The sequence below is a fragment of the Ambystoma mexicanum genome, chromosome 1p (assembly GCF_040938575.1).
Source record: "Ambystoma mexicanum isolate Mex_15411 chromosome 1p, UKY_AmexF1_1, whole genome shotgun sequence".
NCBI lineage: Eukaryota > Metazoa > Chordata > Amphibia > Caudata > Ambystomatidae > Ambystoma > Ambystoma mexicanum.
The window spans coordinates 468,336,438-468,359,401 of NC_090921.1; positions in this window are offsets into that span (position 1 = coordinate 468,336,438).

Consider the following 22,964-nt stretch of genomic DNA (forward strand, 5'->3'; position numbering starts at 1 on the left):
AAAATCGAACTCAGCAAAGAATGAAGCCCATCGGAGCTGTCGTGAAGACTGAGCCTTGGCAGTTTTTAAATATTGTAAATTTCGGTGATCAGTGATCACGGTGATGGTATGCCTGGCGCCAAGAAGATAATGCCGCCAAGCCTTAAAGGCGGACTTAATGGCTAATAATTCCTTATCAGTGATTGCATAATTTATCTCCGGCGGCGAGAACTTTCTGGACCAAAATGCTACGGGGTGCAGTTGGTTGGTTTCGGGGTCTCTCTGAGACAGGACAGCTCCCATGGCTAAGCTGGATGCATCGGTTTCGACTATATATGGGAGATCAGGACGCGGATGTTTCAAAATAGGTGCGGACGTAAATTTAGCTTTTAATTCCTGAAAGGTCTGTTCAGCTTCCTCGGTCCATTCAAAACGTTTATTCTCCCGCAAGAGTGCAGTGATGGGTTGCACCACCCGTGAAAATTCTGGGATAAACCTGCGATAAAAATTGGCAAAACCAAGCATGCTTTGGACACCTTTCACCGAACTAGGTGATGGCCATTTGAGGATGGAATCCACTTTCCGTGAGTCCATTCGGACCCCTTTAGGTGTCAGGATAAATCCAAGAAATTCAACCTCGGTGGTATGGAAAATGCATTTTTCCAGCTTTGCAAACAGTTTGTGCTGGCGCAATTTCTCAAGGATGGCCCTGACATGTTTTCTGTGATCAGATTCCGAAGAGGAGTACACCAGAATGTCATCGATATACACGACAACACAGACGTCGATGAGTTCCCGAAGGACATCGTTCATGAAGAATTGGAAGGCAGCAGGCGCGTTGCACAACCCGAAAGGCATTACCTGGTATTCGAATAGTCCATATTTTGTACGGAAGGCCGTTTTCCATTTGTCGCCTTCTTTAACTCGTACCAGATGATAAGCCCCCCGGAGATCTAACTTGGTGTATATGCAAGCGTCCTTCACCTGGTCAAGGAGTTCAGGGATCAACGGCAGAGGGTAACGATTTTTAACAGTTATCTGGTTCAATGCGCGGTAATCGATACAAGTTCTAAGGTCGCCTTCTTTTTTTGGCACGAAGAACAAAGCCGAGGATGCCGGAGACTTTGACGGGCGAATGAAACCATTGGCTAGGTATTGATCTAAATATTGTCTCAAATGCAGATTCTCCGGCTCAGTAAGGGCATAAATCCTGCTACAAGGGGGTTGTGCACCGGGCACCAGATCGATTTGGCAATCGTACGATCTGTGAGGAGGTAACGTGTTGGCCTGTTCCTTTTGGAAGACGTCCTGGAAGTCTTGGTATTCCGGAGGTAGTTGCATGGAGACAGAGGTTACTGATGCTAGACTGACCTTCTGATTTTCTGGGTAGCAGGTTCGTGCACACTCTGGAAAGGTTATTCTCTTCACTCGCCAATCAATTCGAGGATTATGTGTCTCTAACCAAGGGATCCCGAGTATAACCAGAAACTGTGGAGCCTTGATTACATCAAACACAACTGCCTCCCAATGGCCGCCCGGACCTACAAGTGTTACCTCAGCTGTGGAATGTGTTACCGGTCCCGAGGCAATTTCGGTTCCATCGACTGTGGTGATGACATCTTTGCTGGTTTTAGGACGCAGGGGGAGGTTAATCCTGGAGACCAAATCACGATCCACGCAGTTTCCTATAGCCCCACTATCGATGTATGCCTTTATTGCATGAAACCGCTTAGGCTGTTCCGGATCTACGAGGACCATTGGCACAGTGAAATGCGAGGTCTGAGAGTTCGTTTTCAAGCTCGGCAAGCGGACCCCTACGCTTGTCGGGGGCAGTCGTTTCCCGATACAGAGGTTTCATGGATTTTTTCAGCGGCTCCTACCACCTTCCTGGGCGGCCTTGCCAGGCAATCTCGTAGAAAGTGTCCAGAGGATCCACAATAAAGACATAAGTGCATCTGCCGTCTTCTTTCACGTTCCTTTTGCATTAAAGGTCCTTTAACTCCTCCGATTTGCATTGGCTCTGAGGCTTCAGCCCCCTTGAGGCTAGCGTGGGTCTTGACTAACACCCGGGTCTCAAACTTGGACCGATCTGCTTTTCTGTTTTGCAGTCTGTGATCCAATTGGACCACTAAGTCTATATATTCAGAGCACTCTTGGGGCGGATTTACAACTTGGGCCAGGACATCTTTAAATTCTCCGCATAGACCCCGATAAAATAACGTGATTCTTTTATCCTCTGGCCACCCAGTTTCCCCAATTAGTCTATTAAAGGTTGCAATGTAGGAAAGGAGGTCTTGATTGCCCTGTCGCAGAGATAGAAGTTCGTCATCTAGAGCCTGCCCCTGGGAGTGACGAGCAAATAACCTTTCCATGCTTGCTTGAAATCTTTGAAAATCACAAAGAATCGGGTCATCTTGAGTTACCAGTGGAACTGACCAATCGGCAGCACTGCCGTTGAGATATGACAATACAAAGGCTACCTTGGTCTGGTCATTAGGGAAGGCCCCAGGTCTGCACAGGAAATGCAAACGACACTGATTCATGAATACGGTGAATCGTTTGGGGTCCCCAGCAAAGCGTTCGGGTGGGGCCAGCGGCATGTTTCCAGGTAGATTAATCTGCATTGGGTTACTGGAAAGCACAGGAGCGGGGTTCCCTCCGGAACTGGGTAAAGGAGTTTGTCCAGCTTAACCTTGCAAAAGCTGTCTAGCCAGGTCATCAGCTCTTTCCTTTGTTACAATCACTTCCCTCCTGAGAGCATTAGTCTCTTGACGAGCGGCGTGTACTTTGGCCCGTAATTCCCCCAGTAGTTGGGCCAACTGGTCAGTCTCGGAAGTTTCCATAGCGCCTGGGTGGGAATTTGTAGGAAGGCTTCGCGTTCTGTAACGCTCACCTGGCTCCCACGGAGGCGCTGGTCTGGTATGGGTTGCTGTGGCCTCTTCAAGCGTGATGCGCAGAATTCGGACCACCGATTGAACTGGACCCCCAAATCTTGCTTGTCTGGCCCGTAGGAATATCCTTCTGCAGATGAGAAAGGGGATTAACTGTCTGCTGAATAATGTGCTTGCTCCCCTTTTTCCCCCTTCGTTCTCCTCTGACTTCCTCCAAAACCCCCGGTTTAAGCTCACCTTATGGTTTGGAAGGATGAACTCTCCATCCTGCTTCTGGTGCAGGGGCGCGCGTTCGTCCAGTTACTTCACTGGTTTTCAGAATGGCGCTGGCAGATCCACTTGACTTTACTGAGCGATACGTTGTAAGTATGAAGATGCAAAAGTTCAAGTGTGAGCCTCCTTTTATGTTGTCTTTTTCTGTCCTTTATTTCAGGTGCAGAACAAAGGCAATGCGTTGAGGGATTAAATGGCCGGGGTAAAATCAGGTGAGTCAGTGATGAGGGCGACCCCTCTAAATGTCTTTATAATTCCCCAGTAATGTCTTTTGTCCTTTCCCCATAGGGGCCGGGGTGCGGTACCTGTCAGAGATGTGGCGCCGACCCGAGATGTGGAATGGCTCACCAAGAATAGCCGGTAAGTAATATGGCTGAAAATCCGGATTTCCTCTTGTGTTCCCTTGCTCACCTTTTGTCTCTTCTTCTTTCCCTTAGGCGCAGTGTAGAGATGTGGCGACCAGCACTGAGAGCCGCGATGGAGCCGGGCGGCGTCTCGGGAACAGGTGAGTGAAGCGCGGCGCTGCAGAGAGTAACGCTGTGCTTTTAAATGGAAGTCTTCCTTCAGGAATGCTGGTGTGAAGATTCCGGATGCAGGTAAGAAGGTTGAAATAGTTCTTGGTTTTCACCTTTCTCTTCTCTTATTCCCTTACAGGTGTTCCAGGTTCGAGGCGGGCGTGGCTGGAGTCCAGGTGCAGGAGCAGACACGTGAGCGTTCAGCTGCTGGGATGCAGAACAACGCGAAGCACGTGTGGCTGTCCGGGTGTGGCTTAAATAGCCTTGGAAGAAGTTCCAGGTGAGTATTCTTCCTCAGCCCCACCCAAGTAACAAAATAGTTCCTTCAGAAAAATAGTCCCTCCTAAGCCTCATTTGGCTTGGTTCTTCATGCAGCATGGTCTGCATCAGGTGAGTGTGCAGCATGGTCTGCTTCAGGTAAGTGCACCAAACACTTCCCTTTATGAGCCTGGCGCCTATGGCGCCAGGACTGATGTCCAACATGAGCCTGGCGCCAACGGCGCCAGGACAGAGTCCAAAGAGCCCCTATAAAGGGCCGCTGGGCTTTTACCCTGTGGCGTGATGCCTGCTCCCGGGGGTGTTGGGCCTGGCCTTGTGCTCCGGGGGTAGGCATCATGACAGGAGTGAAGCAGTATGTTTTAACGCTCACCTGATATCCACGGGGATGCCACCCAGTCTGGCTGGACTGCTTCCGACCTTGGACTCTTGTTCTGCTGAGGACCGGATCTTGATTTTTGGTATGGTTTGCTCTCCGTCCTGCTGTTCTGTGCTCGGGCGCGTTGTGAATGGGAGCTTCGAAACCTAGTTGCTTCACTGGTGCGGGCCCCTCTGAGTCCAGGCCTGGTCTGACTCTGTTCGCCAGGTAAGTTTGCTGTTTTGGTAGTTTGTCCTTTATTTTGCAATTGCCCCTATTAATGTCTTTCCTTCTTTCTTAGGTGCGGAAGGAGTTCTGGTGAATGTTGTGCTGCCTGGGGCTGTGCACGAGATGGTAAGCGAAAGCGCGAAGCGCGGCGCTTTGTGCCTTTCTTGTGCTAACCTATTCGTTTTCCCTTTCTTGCAGGCCACTGTGATGTTCCGGACTGTATGTTGCCGAGAAGATGGAGAGCGGTGAGTAAAGCGCTGCACAAGCCGCTTTCTAGAACTTCTGGGTGATAATCGGCCTTTTCTTTCTTCTTGCAAGTCGTTAAATGGCCCGGAATGGACGTGGACCAAGAGCAAGTTAATTTCAGGTAAGCGTGCGCCTTTTGGTTGTTTTCCAATGTTGAAGAATAAACTCTTACTAATGCTGCTTCTCCGTTCTCTTTCTTCCCAGGTTATGGCTTTCAAAATTGACCGAGCGGTCGCCAAGATGCTGGATGTTCGGGATACTGGAGCGGAGGACAGAAGCAGGGATCACTCGTAGGTAAGCGAATACTAACGGTATTCTTGTTCTTGTTCTTGCAGCTAATCGGGCCAGGAATGCAGATGAGGATTCCAACAGACCGTGGTGAGCATCACGCTGCGACCAGCAGAGTAACGCGAAGCGTGTTCCCCAGTTTGGGAATGGCTTATATAACCTGCAGGTATCCCAGGTGCCCCCAGGCCTGACCACACCCTAAATGCTAGACCACATGGCTCAGTTCTGGAACTGAGCCATGTGGGGGCATCCATGTTGTGTAAATGCTATTGTAAGTTCCAGTTCTCTGACTTCCCATATGAGCCTGGTGCCAAAGTCACCAGGACTGACTCCAAGAGAGTCTTGGGGGACATAATGGGGCCCTTGAGGCCATGATGGAAGACTGTGGAGCAGCCCAGATGGCCTGTCTGCCAGGGCCAGGGGCAGGGGTCATGACAGCACTCCGCCCCATGGCCCCTCTCAGGGTGGTTCTCCTGTTTGGTCCTGGCTTGGTCAGATAATCACGATGGAAACACTGTATCAAACGTGGTGCATGGATATAGTCACAGGGTTCCCATGTCCTATCCTGTGGGCCATACCCCTTCCAGTCCACTAGATAGTATAGTTTCGCTCTGACGTACTTTGAGTCCAGGATGTTCTTGACCTCAAATTCCGGTTTCCCATTGACCATTACTGGTTCGGGTGGTATGGTTACCCGGGTTCCGGGTTGGATTGGTTTCAAGAGAGACACATGGAACACAGGATGAATATGCATGTTGGCTGGCAAGGCCAGCTTAACTGCTGCTGGGTTTACAATAGATTTGATGGTGAAAGGTCCTAAATATCGTGGGTGAAATGTCCGGGTTCCTTTTATAGGCACATGTTTTGATGTTAACCAAACTTCGTCACCCACCTGGTAGTTGGGAGCCCTTTCACGATGCTGGTCTGCGTATTTCTTTTGCTGGTCTTTGGCTTGACGTAAATGTGTGACGGCTCTTGTGAAGGCCTGAGAAAGTATGGTGTGCAACCTTTGGCACCAGGCTCATAACCATCATGAAGACCAACATTAGAATGGGACTATTTACTTGGGACTATTTAACTTGGGGGGGGTTCAGCCAACATGGAGGCACACACATAGCTCAGTTACGAGGAACTGAGCTATGCGGTCTAGTCTTTTGGGTGTGGCAGGCCTGGGACTACTTTACCTGGACTACTTTGGGTGTGGCAGGCCTGGGACTATTTTACCTGGACTATTTTACCTGAGACTATTTAAACAACACCCAAACAGCAGAACATGCTTTGCGTTATTCTGCTGTGGGCAGTGTAACGCTCACCGCGTCCAGTTCTTTGATGCCAGTTTACCTGAAACCAAGGACCTGCAGAGAGAGAAAGAACACTACAAAACTTACCTCGAACAGTATCCTGTCTTCAATCCATCGCTGACTTCAGTTCCACTCACCTGAAGGTACGAACTCCATCATCCGGCACCGCATGCATCCTGGAATACCATAACCTGGAAAGTGGCGAAAGAAAGACAGCATTAGTAAGCGTTTACTCACGTTTCCTCCCAAATGAAGAAAGCCACACAATTCTTACCTGGGTAGTCATCTCTTGGTCAGTATCATTGCTGGAACATTACGGCGCTCGGCGAGGAACATCGCAACCTGCAAGGAGAGAAAAGACACAGGTTAGCAATATAAAAGGCAAAACAGCGCCGCACATTGCGCATTACTCACCGGACAGCATCGCGCACACCACGCTTTCACCTACCGGCCCATGCTCATCTTCAAACTGCATCACAACACCAAAATACCTTTCCATACCTAAGAGGAAAGAAGCAAGACATTATTTTTCGAACTAAGAGGAACTTAAGAACTGCATATAAAGACTGTTATGTTATGTTATGTTATTTTGCACTTATATAGCGCCTTATATACCATTGGTATGGTCTGAAGGCGCTGGTAGGTTGAACGCCCTTGGGAACCGCAGTTCAAATCAGTAGAGAGAGTAGAGAGAGTCAAAAAGGTGCGTGTGAGCACCAGGTATGTGTACAGCTCGTGCAGTATCGGTGTAATAGCTGCTTTCTAGCGGTAGGTGTGGTGGTTGAGAGGTCAGGGGTATGTGTTCGTTCTGGCAGGATTTATCCAGATCGGATGTGGCTGCGTTAGGCCTGAGGAGAACGCCTCGCTGGGGGGTGCGTAACCAGCAGTGATTACTTAGAGTGATGTGGGGTGAGCGGCAAATGTTGATATGAGAACAGTTATACCGAATGGTGTCATATTATCTCTGTGTTCTATTTGAGTGATGGTGTAAGGAGAGAGTAAGCGTGTTGGTGAGATATGATGGGTTACATGGGGTACACTTCTATATTCAACTTTCCACGGGAGGCTCTTGGGCGTACTTCTTAATTCACAGAGAGGCTACAGGGCACACTTCTAAATTCAGCGGGTTGTTGGGCACATTTCTAGAATCACAGAGAGGCTATTGGACACACATCTAAATTCAACTTTCTAAATGTACTTCTAAATTAAACTTTCCACAGACAGGCTATTGGGCACACTTTTAAATGCAATTCTATATTCAACTTATCACAGAGTGGGTACACTTCTAAATTCAACTTTTCACAGAGAGGCTGTTGGGTACACTTCTAAATGCTGCTTCTAAATGCACTTTCAATGCAACTTTCTAAATGTACTTCTAAATGCAACTTTCTACATAGAGGCTATTGGGCACACTTCTAAATGCAACTTCTAAATGCAATTCTAAATTCAACTTTCACAGAGAGGCTGTTGGGTACACTTCTAATTCCCTTTTCACAGAGAGGCAATTGGGTATACTTCTAAATTTACTATTGACAGTTCTATCTAAGTGTGGGCATGCTAATATTCATAATTCCATCTAAGAGTGGACATGCTAACTCTCACAACTCCATCTAGGAGTGGACAAGCTAACTTTCGCAGTTCCATCCAAGTGTGGGCATGCGAATATTCACAGTTCAATCTAAGAGTGGACATGCTAACTTTCACAATTCCATCTAAGAGTGGACATGCTAACTTTCAAAGTTTTAACTAAGTGTGGGCATGATAATATTCACCATTCCATCTAAGAGTGGACATGCTATCTTTCAAAGTTTTAACTAAGTGTGGGCATGATAATATTCATAATTCCATCTAAGAGTGGACATGCTATCTTTTACAATTCCATCTAAGAGTGGACATGCTAACTTTCACAGTTCTAACCAAGTGTGGGCATGTGAATATTCACAATTCCATCTAAGAGTGGACATGCTAACTTTCACAGTTCTAACCAAGTGTGGGCATGCGAATATTCACAATTCCATCTAAGAGTGGACATGCTATCTTTCAAAGTTTTAACTAAGTGTGGGCATGATAATATTCACAATTCCATCTAAGAGTGGACATGCTAATATTCACAATTCCATCTAAGAGTGGACATGCTATCTTTCACAATTCCATCTAAGAGTGGGCATGATAATATTCACAATTCCATCTAAGAGTGGACATGCTATCTTTCACAATTCCATCTAAGAGTGGACATGCTAACTTTCACAATTCCATCTAAGAGTGGACATGCTAACTTTCACAGTTCTAACCAAGTGTGGGCATGCTAATATTCACAATTCCATCTAAGAGTGGACATGCTATCTTTCACAATTCCATCTAAGAGTGGACATGCTATCTTTCACAATTCCATCTAAGAGTGGACATGCTAACTTTCACAATTCCATCTAAGAGTGGACATGCTAACTTTCACAGTTCTAACCAAGTGTGGGCATGCTAATATTCACAATTCCATCTAAGAGTGGACATGCTATCTTTCACAATTCCATCTAAGAGTGGGCATGCTATCTTTCACAATTCCATCTAAGAGTGGACATGCTATCTTTCACAATTCCATCTAAGAGTGGGCATGATAATATTCACAATTCCATCTAAGAGTGGGCATGATAATATTCACAATTCCATCTAAGAGTGGGCATGATAATATTCACAATTCCATCTAAGAGTGGACATGCTATCTTTCACAATTCCATCTAAGAGTGGACATGCTATCTTTCACAATTCCATCTAAGAGTGGGCATGCTATCTTTCACAATTCCATCTAAGAGTGGACATGCTATCTTTCACAATTCCATCTAAGAGTGGGCATGATAATATTCACAATTCCATCTAAGAGTGGGCATGATAATATTCACAATTCCATCTAAGAGTGGGCATGATAATATTCACACTTCCATCTAAGAGTGGACATGCTATCTTTCACAATTCCATCTAAGAGTGGACATGCTATCTTTCACAATTCCATCTAAGAGTGGACATGCAAACATTATGGCAGTCTATGTTATTTGGATGTAAGATAGAGTGGCATGGGCTTTCAGGAGTGGAGTGATTGCTCTACTCCCCACCCACACCACACTCACGGTTTTTGGTGGTGTCTGTTAGTTGCTGGCTTCATTGGCTTCCCCTGCGGACACCTGCAGACACATCTTGGAGCCGCCTCTGTTGGAGCCGCCCTTGGCCTTGGGGCCCTTAGCCGCTGGGGGCTGCCGGGCAGAGGGCTGCCCTGGGAGGACCAGTGATAAAGGTCGAGGGGCCTATCAGAGGGGGGGTGGGCGGGAGGGATGGGATCAGGAAAAGGTTTTAGAGGAGGGGAAGTGGGGATTGACTCATTTGCTCCTAGGATGGGAAATGGGTGCAGGAAGCGGGATGGGAGGCGGGAGGAAGGGGAGAGACCAGGAAATGGTGGCTGGGCCACGAGAGGCACACGGGGAATCTAACACTTTTACAGTGTTTTCTTTCCAAAATGGCATTGCGCGCTGCTGCTCCACTCACCTTCCTTCTTGGTAAGGAAATGAAGTGGGCTGCAGCGCTCGAAACGCTAGGCCCAGGAGCTGCTGGCTGTGCAGCCAATCACTTGCCAGTGGGCGGGATGGGAGGCGGGAGGAAGGGGAGAGACCAGGAAATGGTGGCTGGGCCACGAGAGGCACACGGGGAATCTAACACTTTTACAGTGTTTTCTTTCCAAAATGGCATTGCGCGCTGCTGCTCCACTCACCTTCCTTCTTGGTAAGGAAATGAAGTGGGCTGCAGCGCTCGAAACGCTAGGCCCAGGAGCTGCTGGCTGTGCAGCCAATCACTTGCCAGTGGGCGGGATGGGAGGCGGGAGGAAGGGGAGAGACCAGGAAATGGTGGCTGGGCCACGAGAGGCACACGGGGAATCTAACACTTTTACAGTGTTTTCTTTCCAAAATGCATTGCGCGCTTCTGCTCCACTCACCTTCCTTCTTGTAAAGCAACAAACCTACGGAGTCGCAGCAGGCCTGGATTCCCACAGGGGGTCTTACGCCAGTGAAGTAACTTGGTCGCTGCTTGCCCCCCCACTTCTACGCGCCCCTGCTGTGAAAGTGAAAGAAGATATCGAGGCTGAGTACCCCAAATGGAAATACACCAACACGGGTTTATAAAGATACACAGATCTTTATTCTACAACTGAACAGTTTTCAAAGGACAACACAACAGACAGCTATAAGGCCCTCAGTACAACACAGCGAATACCAGCCCTGTTCGGTGTGTGAAGTGAGTGGGGCTGTACATCAGAATGTTTGTGCCTTTTATACAATATGTAATCTGATGTCCAGCCCATTTGCAGGTTAGCCATTTCTCGGGCTAAGGGTTCATACCGAGTTCGTTCCTAATGTATGCATCTATACATTTATGGATTATCCTTAATACATACTCCAATAGGTTACAATAGCAACAGTGTGTCTTTGGATTCAACATTAAACCTTTGTACATATTCTTATACAATATAGTCAAACAAGTGTTTACATTAAATGCTCGAACAGTATTGTGCATAATATATGTTCATGGATTAGTATCGTTGCACAGATAATCCTCTATCCACAGGTCAACGAAGGACAAGGTCTCGTTACATGACACTAACATTTGGCCTGCGGGCAGTTTAAGCATTAACTCGTATGCAGAGGTCAAGACGGACATGTTACAAGCAGAACAACACTGTCCACCATCTTAGAACACAGGGTGACTTTGGAGAGAGAATCAAAATGGCGGATGAACCTAAAATGGCAGCTAAAACTGATCTAAGGTCAGGACCTTGCTGCGCAGATTTCTTTGCAGAGCGACTGGGCTTAGGCCAATATATACAACAAAGGAGGCACGATATGATTTCCAGTTCGACAAACCCTCCTTTTGGCCTAAGCCAAGCGCTAAACTGTTCTAGTCACTTTACAAATAACTCCACGTCTCAACGTCCATACACCCTGAATCACTATCAGAGATATCGATTGCCATAAAATCAGTTACTGGGATTTCATTCAGCACATATTCATTGGTGTTCTTGTCTGGGACGTATACCTTGCGACCTAATGTACCCATCGCCTGTGCGCAATATCCTCCTAACATCGAACATATACCAGGAAGACATTGTATACAACAACAAAGAAACAGCAGAAATCCTAAAATGATCAGCAAGACCGAAAGTAGCTTCCATCCCCAAGATCGCAACAAGTCCCAGAACCAAGCGCTAAGATCCCAGTGTCCCTCGGGAACATGCACTTCTGAACTCAGGACATGCAGATTCTGTATTGCCTTGAAGATAGTTGGGGAGGAATCTGGCACGAAAACACAGCAAGCGGATCCCACTAATTTACATACCCCTCCACGTTCAGCCAGGATGACATCTAATGCCATCCGGTTCTGAAGCACTACTAACCTTATTGCTTTCTGTTCCAGAGTCATATTATAGAGTATGTCAGTGGTCCGGTTGATGGTTCTCTCCAGTACTCTCGCTAGTCTCCTGATATCTTTAGAGTTCATTACTTGTGCTGAAGTATCACCATTCTCGTCCCGCCGTGAACGAGCCTTTGAAATCTCTACAGTACTGGCTATGAATACCCCGGGTAACAGAATCTCGAAATAACAAGTTCCCTGCCAATCCCTGGGTAACCATGGAAATGCTACATTACCGCAAACAAAGTAGACAGGTTCGCCTACATACAAAAGTCTGCCCTCACCAGTCAAATTTGCAACGTTGGCGCAACCTTTAAAATCACCCATTGAATGAGTACCATTCCTCTGTATGCAGAAAGAAACTGAATCGGGGCTATGGTTAACAGTGTAAGAAGGAGGTGTGGCGTCCTTATTGCCTATAGGAGCCATCTTGAAAGAGATCAAAGATTGAAAAGGACGAGACAGTCTATCAGAAGTCCTAATAGACGCAACATTGAGCTTACTCCTACTTGCAAAGAGTGAGCATCCCAAGGGAGTCAGAACATGTTTTTCAAACTGATTCAAATTAGTCCCATCAAAGTTCCCTGGGATGCTATCGTTCTAGCGACCAAAGAATAGTGCTCTAAGCGAAGCATAGCATGCAGTTGTCAAAGGTAGAGGATGAATATACCAACCCAACCTATTATGTAGCATTCATAATGAGTAATAGTGTATTATTATGATATCTCTGTCTGTGCTGAGAGTCTCTAGGAGATAGAGTGTGCAGATGTACGAAAGGAGTAGAAACAGTAGGTACATTTTCAGTCTGCAACAAATTCCCAAGCGGATGTACTTCTTCTAGATACCAGAAGCCTAAAACGATGACTATTATAAAACCAATTAACATTATCATAAGACAGCAGTACATTTTCGGGGCCCAAACATTTAAATGTTCATTTCCATAGCTGGTCACACAGTCTTTTCCCTTTTCCATACGAGCGGAAGCGGTTGCAGGCATTGTAATCTTCAAACAAACGCACCAGTGTTATTAGCTGGCGACCTCCAGGCCAACTGTCTTCTTAGTCCTTCCACAAACCCTAGCCAACGGAATCCCCTTATGAACAATTGATCAGGCCAAAAAGGCAAGCCCTTGATGACTTTTTCTTCTCTGAGCGCACAGCCGAACCGTGCCATAAGTCTATTTCCTTGGACGCAGATCGTACCTTGTGATCCATGGTACTGATTGATCCGTGAACAACATGTCGTCACTTCCCACTGGAAGCGGTGAATGAGCGGAAGCAAGGTCAGAGGCACAATTGGGGATCGCTTCCGGAAATAAAATGGTTGGAGAGTGCAGGGATGAAATGGCTGTTTCCCAAGACCTCACAGGATCAGGGAGAATCCCCAACACACTTTCAATGCTATTTACTGCTTTGGGATCGTTGGTTGCATTACTGATGAGGGGTTCTGCTTCTTCTGTATCGTGTGGCACTGGGTGTGGAATCTTCTTGGTGTGTGACGCATGGATCCACTTCTTCCGGCCTGCCACCCGCACCGCAGTCTGTGTGACCAGCAGGACTTGGAAGGGGCCCCGCCAACGAGGTGCGAGGCAAGAAGATCGCTCAAAAGATTTTACGAGGATCCAGTCCCCAGGTCGTATGCTGTGACCGGGACCCTCGTATCATACAGGTAAAGCCTCTCGCACCTGGTGATAAATCAAATACAAGTTTTTAGTCAACTGGCTACAGTAATCTGAAAGAAGTACATTTTCAACATTTCGCAAAGAACAACATTTTGGAATGTTCCAAATATTAGCAGGCTTCCCCATAACCACCTCAAAGGGAGAGAGCCCAGTCTTAGTTTGAGGGGTTGTTCGCATTGATAACAACACAATCGGTAAGGCGTCAGGCCATTTTAGTTTGGTGCCGGCACACGTCTTAGCAAGCTTGTTTTTGATGATGCCATTGTGTCTTTCCACTAATCCAGCACTAATGAGCGTGTCTGGCCGAATGGAACCGTTTATCGATCTGCAATCCCGCACATATCTGCAGAATTACAGCAGCGATAAAATGTGGCACATTGTCCGACTAGATGACTCTTGGTAGCCCGAATCTCGGAAGTACTCTTTTAATATGGTCTTTGCAATAGTCATGGCTGTAGCGTCTTTAACAGGAAAAGCCTCAACCCATTTTCTAAAAGCACAGATGATGACTAACACATACTTTAGATTATTGCAACGTTCCATCTCAATAAAATCAAAATGAATGACTTTGAAGGGGACAGAAGGTGGACCAAAACTACCCCTAGGAGTTGATGTGCCCTTTCCCACATTATGCTGTAAACAAATCATACATTCCTGAACACAACGTTCAGCTACTTTAGAGAATTTGTCATTTACCCATATTTTTTCCAACATTTTTGTGATTTTACGAGCACATATGTTTGTGGGACCATGAGCCATAACAACCATCATCATAATATACGCATCGGGAAGTAGCCACTTCCCTTCAACTCTGTCCACCCAACACCCATCATCATCAAGTTTCCCCAAGCCCTCAGCCCATTTCTTAGACTCTTCTAACGTGACATTGGCTTGGATATCCCTTACGGAATCAATACCCTCATCCATAGTACAGGCATTTGTGGCTTCCCTTGAAGTATACATGTCTGAAGAGAGATCAGTGGCAGTCTGTTTAGCTATCTGATCAGCAAAAGCGTTCCCTTTTCCTACATCATCTACAATCTTCTGATGCGCTGGGTATTTTATGATAGCTAGCTGAGTAGGGAGTGCAAGCGCTGAGAGTAGCCGTACTATCAAGGAGCCATGCTGGATTTTTGTACCATGTGAAGTCAAGAACCCTCTTTATGACCAAAGTCTCCCAAAGTTGTGAACCACCCCAAAGGCATACTGACTATCAGTGTATATATTCATGGTAAGTCCTTCGGAAAGTTCACAAGCTTGGGTAAATGCTATGATCTCTGCGGCCTGCGCAGAGTTATGCGTGATTCTCTTGGTTTCCATGACTGTGCTCAATGTAGTGATTGCATAAGCAGCTGTGGATGTACCATCTGGAAGTTTGAAGCAGGAGTCATCGCAAAACAGCTCCCCTTGTGGATTGTTGAAAGGAGTATCTTTCAGATCAAATCTACCCTTTGTCTCTTGTTTGGTAGTGTAAAGGCAATCATGTGACTCTTTGTCACTGCAAGCAGTACCTTGCGGGAAAGGTAAGAGTTCAGCCGGATTAAGAACACAACACCTCTTAATTTGTATGTGTGGTGCAAACAAGATCAATTCATATCTCGTTAACCGTGCAGAAGTGAGGTGTTGCGTTTGAGTTCTGTTCAGTTGAACATCCACAGAGTGAGGTACCATTAGGGTTAAAGCATTGCCTTGGACCATTCCCTCACTCTGTTTTACAGACGCAGCAGCAGCAGAGACAGCTCGCAAACATCTTGGCAAAGCGCATGCTACAGGATCAAGGGCGGAAGAAAAGTAGCCGCACAGCCTATTCTTCCCTCCATGTTCCTGCGTTAATACAGCCAAAGCACATCCATCACATTCATACACAAACAACACAAAGACCTTTTCATAATTTGGTGTGCCCAAAACCGGTGCCGAGCACAATGCAGTCTTGAGCAAATCAAATGCACGCTGGTGCTCCATGTTCACGGCAATGGCGAAGAAATGCCCTTCTTCGTCCGAGCCAACATCGGCTTAATCACTAGTTAAAAGTTGGGGATCCACTGCCTACAGTAAGAAGCCATTCCTATCAAGGCTCTAACTTCCTTCTGTGTATTTGGGACAGACATGCTAGAAATGAGTTTTATCCGTTCAGGCGTCAACCTTCTTCCCTCCTTTGACAGGAGATAGCCTAAATAGGCGACCTCCTGACCACAATATTGAAATTTTTTAAGCAAAGCTTTATGCCCATGTTTAGCCAGGTGAATAAGCAACAACACAGTGCCTTCCTTACAAGCGCTCTCTGAGTCAGCAGCTAAAAGCAAGTCATCAACATATTGAAGCAGTGTACAAGTAGAGGGCAACTCAAGGGTGTCGAGCTGTTCTTTCAAAGCCCTACTATAGATGCTAGGACTTTCTGTGTAACCTTGCTGTGCACGGGTGAAGGTAAACGAGCGTTCCCCTAAGGTGAACGCGAACAGGTATCTACTGTCCTTATGTCTAGGAATACTAAAGAAAGCGTTCTTTAGATCCACAACACTAAAGTAAGTAGCTGAAGCCGGGATCATAGTTAATATCATCGTCACATCAGGCACAATTGGAAATTGTGGAGCGACAATCTTATTGATGGCACGCAAATCAATTATGAAACGAAAAGGAATTGCTTTATCGCCTTTTTTGTACACGGGCAAAATCGGACTACTGCACAAACTACCTGCAATTTCCTCAATCACCCCTCGATGCACAAAATCGGAGACGATGCATTTCAAAGCTTGCTCACCATCGACTGAAATCTTATACTGTGGAATACGTGGCAGCTTTACTCCATGTTTCAAGACAATTTTAACAGGCTCAATTCTCAAAACACCGACATCATTGTCGTCAACTGCCCATAAACACTCGGAACATCACTAAATTCCGGCGGCAAAGGTCTGGTCAAATCGCCAAACACACTCCATCAGAAGAACAATGAATTACTGCATTTAATTCCTTCAACAGATTCAACCCCAACAAAATCTCTCCACAATTCGAAGTCAAAAGGAATGGACAATGGTCCGTAAAGGGACCCAAAGAAATAGGTACCGGTGAGGAAACCGGACAGCCAACTGGTGTGCCAGAAAACCCTACAGAAACGTTAGTTTTCCCTGATAGTGGAATGTTTGGAACCTGAGAATGATCAATGGAACACTTCTGTGCCCCTGTATCTATCAAGAATAGATGCTTCCTATTTCCCACTATTATTTCAATGTAGGGACCTTTCTGATTAATGGGAATAGGTGTTGGTTCCAAACCTTGCTTCAGGCAATCCTAGCGAAACAAAATGTCGTCGAAAGGAAGTTCTTCAGAGAGGTAAGCGGCAGAAGGATGATCAAAAATGTTTCTAGTATCCACACCTGATGCCTGATTGTCCTGTGAAAAAGGCTGCTGTGAATCCTGTGAAAAATGACCTCTACTAGGGCCCCCTACACCCGTGCGACATCTGGATTGTCTACCCATATTCCCAAGTGTGTTATTTGACCTCTGTCGAAGGATCGGGCATTGTGCATGCCAATGACCCTCTTGCCTACAATAGGCACACTGGTTAATGTTTACAGGACCCAAGGGCGCATTACCTTGTGGAACATACTGACCTCTAATTTGTGAATTACCCCCTGTAGGGCCTCTAACAATTTGCTGCAATAATACTTTTGTCTTCAAATCACCTTTCCTTTTTTCGACTCTTTCTTTTTCATGATTGACACGATTCTCGTAGTACTGAGCCATGTGCAGTACTTCTGATTGAGACTTCGCTTGCCAAGCGCTCTCAAAAGACATAATTTGCGACTGGACGTTAGGCACTGTGTCTAAATCTTATCCACTGAAATCTGAGAATACCTGTTCGAACCGATTAAAGAACTCGGTAGCACCCTCAGACTTCCCTTGAACAGAGGCAGTGAGCTTGTCCCAAATAATTCTCTTTTCAGGAATTATAGTTTTCAATTTTGCAACTATTCTGTCAGGTAAAGTTAGTATCACCTGCAGCGGTCTTTCGGCAGCTGGCCTTTTTCCATCGAGTCTAATTATGTTAGTCCATGTATCTCCTAGCCCTGGTACATCGTCTATAGTTCTAACCTGTTTCCACAAATCAACAAGCAGGAGTACAGGAAATAACAGATCAATATCACTTAGAGTGAATACTGAGGATTGCAAAACAGACTCTATTTCTTTGTAGAACCGTGTCGGATTCTTCCTAATGTCGGGAATAGATTGTCTAATGGTGTTCACTTCCTGTCTCGAGAACGGGACGTGAACAAACTGCGACACATAATGTGTAGGTATTTCTTGAGCAGCTGTACCCGCTGCAGCATTAGCGGTAATCTCAACTTTTGGGACAAATGTCGGAGGAACCTCTCTCATAGGCAACTGAGAAGTAGGCAACTCCAAATGCTTACTAAGCAACAGAGCCAAATCGAGCGCTAAAGCAGCCGAAGAAGTGTCAAACGAAAAAGCTCTCTTGTAAATACTCAGCAACTCTGCAGGACAACAAATCTTTCTTTTTACACACTCATCTTGTGGGTATTCTACCATTACCTGTATCACTTTCCTCTGCATTTCTGGCGTATACTGACTATATGTGTCATGTACTTCAACGGGAGTTATCGGTGTGCCTGAAATCCATCTAAACGCGTCTTTCGTGCGAATTAGCGTTTCCTCAGTTATCGATTTATGACAAGGAAGGAACAGTTTTTGTACAAACATAGTACCCAAACTATCTCCACCTTCATCTTCATTCTGTAACCTTTCCAGCTCCCTTCTATACTCAAGTACCCTCTCAACATGCTCTTGCACTTTCTCCGCAGTGTCTCTAGAGAACGCTAAAGTATTCAGATCCCTAGAACCCTTGTGGGAGATCTGTATCATTTAACCTGTCCCACATTATACACAAATGAATCCCTAATCCCTCAATAAAAATGTTTTTCTCAGGAAATTTGTCTACTTTAGAGAGTGTGGCAAAAACATTAGCTTGATCACCCATCTCCATGCAATGCTTAGCCCACGCAGTTAACTCACGCTTTTTCTCTGGAGACACAGTATTGCAAGTGATGACCCTCGATCCCGCTCCCCGATCTACTACAAGCGGCGTAGAACCACTTGGAAGAGGGAGAGTAGGCAAGTTCAACGGAGGTGCTATCACTGGTACAACAGGCACAAGAGGAGGAGCAGGTGGAGGAGGAGCGACAAAAGGAGGACCAACAACTGGAGGAAGAGGAACAATAGGAGGAGCAGGAAGAGGCAAACCAGCAGGACGAGGAACATACGGAGGTGGTGCAGTGGCACCAGGCCTTCGTTCATTTAACAATTTATCGATAAGTTCATCAGAAACATGAAAGTCTTTAGAAGGATAGATTTTCTGGATACCAAGTGAGAAAGCCCTATCCATATTCCTAGCTGACTCAGACTGTTTATTTTGGTCATATAACAACGCTTTGTCGACATTCGTCATATGACGGCACGCATGTTTTTCTCTACTCTTGAGTTGCTGTAAAGCTTCTTTTTTCCAATTCTGTAATACGTCAAATGATGCAGGTCTAGCCTTTTTCTTCAATAATATAGATTCTAAGTACTCAATACGAGGGATTTCAAAACTACCATTGGTTGGCCACTGAAGTTCGGAAGCATGCCTAGTTTGTCTGTGCCAAATATCATTGAACACTATACTACCAATGCCGTGCTTACAGTACATAGTACAAGCAGGCGACCCCTCCATTGGTGCCGGTCGGCCAAATTCCAAAGATTGTCTGTCACTGCGGAATAAAGCCCTGAAGCAGGCAGACAATTTCCCAGGCATATCAGATTACTGGTGTTACCTGGTCAATAATTGCACTTGCAAGTGTAATACGCCAAAACAAATTATCAGGATACTTAAGAATCGGGTCACGACTCACCTGATCAAATCCTAAGGAGGTCCGATCGGATTTCAAAGTTTTCTCACAAAGTTTACCTGATGTTTGGTGATTTCGGCAAATCTGCCCGCCTCGATATGTGGACCCTCGTCAAGATGCCGACTCGGACCGCGTGCTCACCAGCCAGGGATCGTGCCGTGCAGTGCTGCTGAGGTGTCGCTTCTCATTCAGGAAAGGGGCCCCTTTACACTGTCGGATCCCGGTCCGATTGCCGCGTCAACCTTCAACGAGCTGGCATCAATCTTGCGGGTCCCTATTCGGGCGCCATCTGTGAAAGCAAAAGAAGGTATCAAGGCTGAGTACCCCAAATGGAAATACACCAACATGGGTTTATAAAGATACACAGATCTTTATTCTACAACTGAACAGTTTTCAAAGGACAAAACAACAGATAGCTATCAGGCCCTCAGTACAACACAGCGAATACCAGCCCTGTAAGGTGTGTGAAGTGAGTGGGGCTGTACATCAGAATGTTTGTGCCTTTTATACAATATGTAATCTGATATCCAGCTCATTTGCAGGTTAACCATTTCTCGGGCTAGTGGTTCATGCCGAGTTCGTTCCTAATTTATGCATCTATACATTTATGGATTATCCTTAATACATACTCCAATAGGTTACAATAGCAACAGTGTGTCTTTGGATTCAACATTAAGCCTTCGTACATATTCTTATACAATATAGTCAAACAAGTGTTCAGATTAAATCCTCGAACAGTATTGTGCATAATATATGTTCATGGATTAGTATTGTTGGCACAGGTAATCCTCTATCCACAGGTCAACGAAGGACAAGGTCTCATTACATGACCCTAACATTTGGCCTGCGGGCAGTTTAAGCATTAACTCGTATGCAGAGGTGAACACAGCCATGTTACAAGCAGAACAACACTGTCCACCATCTTAGAAAACAGGATGACTTTGGAGTGAGAATGAAAATGGCGGATGAACCTAAAATGGCGGCTAAAACTGATTTAAGGTCAGGACCTTGCTACGCAGATTTCTTCACAGAGCGACTGGGCTTAGGTCAATATATACAACAAAGGAGGCATGATATGATTTTCCGTTCGACACTGCCATGAGGAGCAGGACGGAGAATCCACCTTTCACAATATTAAGACCCATCTTTAACCAGAGGCCTTAACAAGGGACCGGTAGAGGGTTCGAGAGTGCAAATCATCCAACCAGGGCTGGGTGGCGTCCCCGTGGATACCAGGTGAGCGTAACAGAACACAAAGCCTCAATAATATTATCCACCTGGGCGTCATGGAGACTTCAGAGACTGACCAGTTAGTTCAGTTGTTGGGACGATTACACGCCGAAGTACATTCAGCCAGGCAAGAAACCAACGCTCTTAGGAGGGATTTGATTGTTACTAAGGATCATACCAACGAAATAAGTAGACAATTGCTCCAATCACAGGCAGGACAGACCCCATTGCCTGGTAACATTCCGCCAGCACCTGTACCAACTTCTTCCACCAATCCAGTACAAAGAACCCTTCCTGGGGCAGTTCCTTTTGCTCCTCCTGAACGATATACAGGGGAACCCAAAAAGTATGCAACGTTCATGAACCAGTGTCGTCTTCATTTCCTTTGCAGACCTGGGGCTTTTCCTAACGACCAAGCGCGGGTTGCTTTTGTCTTGTCATATCTGAGTGGCAATGCTGCAGATTGGTCGGTACCATTGGTAAGTCAGGATAACCCGTTGTTGCATGACTTTGAGGGTTTCCAGGTGGAAATGGAAAAACTCTTTGCTTGTCATACCCAAGGCCAAGCATTAGACAATGAACTTTTGTCACTCTGTCAAGGAAGTCAAGACTTGATTACATATATAGCAACATTTAACAGACTAGTCGTTGAAGCTGGGTGGCCTGAGGAAAAAGGGACCACACTATTTCATCGGGGTCTACGAGGGGAACTAAAGGATGTCCTTGCTCAAGTGGTTAACCCACCTAAAGACTGTGGAGAATTCATCAACCTTGTGATGCAATTAGATCACAGATTACAAGACCGAAAAGCGGACTGGATAAGCTTAGACACTCGAGCTGTGTATGTCCGGTCAAAGGATAATGTTCCAAGTACATTGGAAAACACGGTAGAACCCATGCAAATCGGAGGAGTACGGCCCCCTTTAACTATAACTGAAAGAGACAAGAGACGGCAACAGCAATTATGCTTATATTGCGGAAAATCAGGCCACTTCCTCAAATAATGTCCAGTGAAACCACCAAGGAGAACTGTTGTAGCCCCAGAGAAGGAAGATAATAACAAGGAGTCAGAAAACTACCAAGCCCGGCAAGCGTAGAGGTCCGCTTGTCGAGCGAGAAGGATGAGCCACAGACCTCACACTTTGCATTACCAGTAATTTTGATCAATCACCAACAACCGTCTCGGATGCATGCTGTCGAAGCATACATAGACATCGGAGCAGTTGGGAATTATGTAGACCAAGATCTGGCAGCAGAGATGGGGCTTCCCTTATGCTCTAAGTTGACTACTGAAAAAGTTACCACTGTAGGTGGGACAGAAATAGCTTCCGGACCAGTAACCCAATGTACAGCAGCACTAACCCTACTGTGCCAGGATGGACACCGAGAATCTATTGCATTCGATCTCATCAAAGCATCTCAGTTTCGACTAATCTTAGGGATGCCATGGTTGGTAGCTCACAACCCTCTAATAGATTGGCGTGCCAAGAAGATGGCCTTTTCCGATGATTGTGCTTGCACCTGTTATTAGCAAGAAAAGGGGAAAACAGACTTATGTATATCTGCTACTCCCAGTACGGCGGCGATTGTACTAGGTGTGACGAGTACTTTACCAAATGAATACCAAGATTTTCAAGACGTGTTCCAGAAAGAACAAGCCAATACTCTACCACCGCACAGGCCCTACGATTGTCAGATCAACCTCATACCTGGTGCGCAAATTCCTTGTGGTCGAATCTATGCACTTACTGAACCAGAAAACGTCCATATGAAATCTTATCTTGATCAGTACCTGGCAAATGGATTTTTTTCTGCCCATCTAAATCACCGGCAGCCAGTCCCTTATTCTTCGTACCATAGAAGGAAGGAGATTTGAGGACTTGCATCGACTATCGTGCATTAAACCAGGGGGGCATACCATCTTGTTCGAATGATGAAAGGAGACAAATGGAAAACTGCCTTTCGTACCAAATACGGCTTGCATGAATACCAGGTAATGCCTTTTGGACTTTGCAACACTCCTGCTGCATTCCAGTACTTTATGAATGATGTTTTTCGGGAGTTAATCAGCACTTGTGTCCTGGTTTACATTGATGACATCTTAGTGTATTCTGCTACAAAAGAAGACCATGTCAGGCATGTCCGCTCTGTCCTTACTAAACTCCGCAAACATAAACTGTATGCTAAACTCAAAAAATGCTCTTTTCATGTCACCGAAGTGGAGTTCCTCAGTTTTAATCTCACACCAAAAGGTATCAGAATGGATAGGCACAAGGTAGATGCCATTCTTAACTGGTCGTCACCAACTTAATTTAAAGGAATCCAGAGTATGTTGGGCTTTGCAAACTTT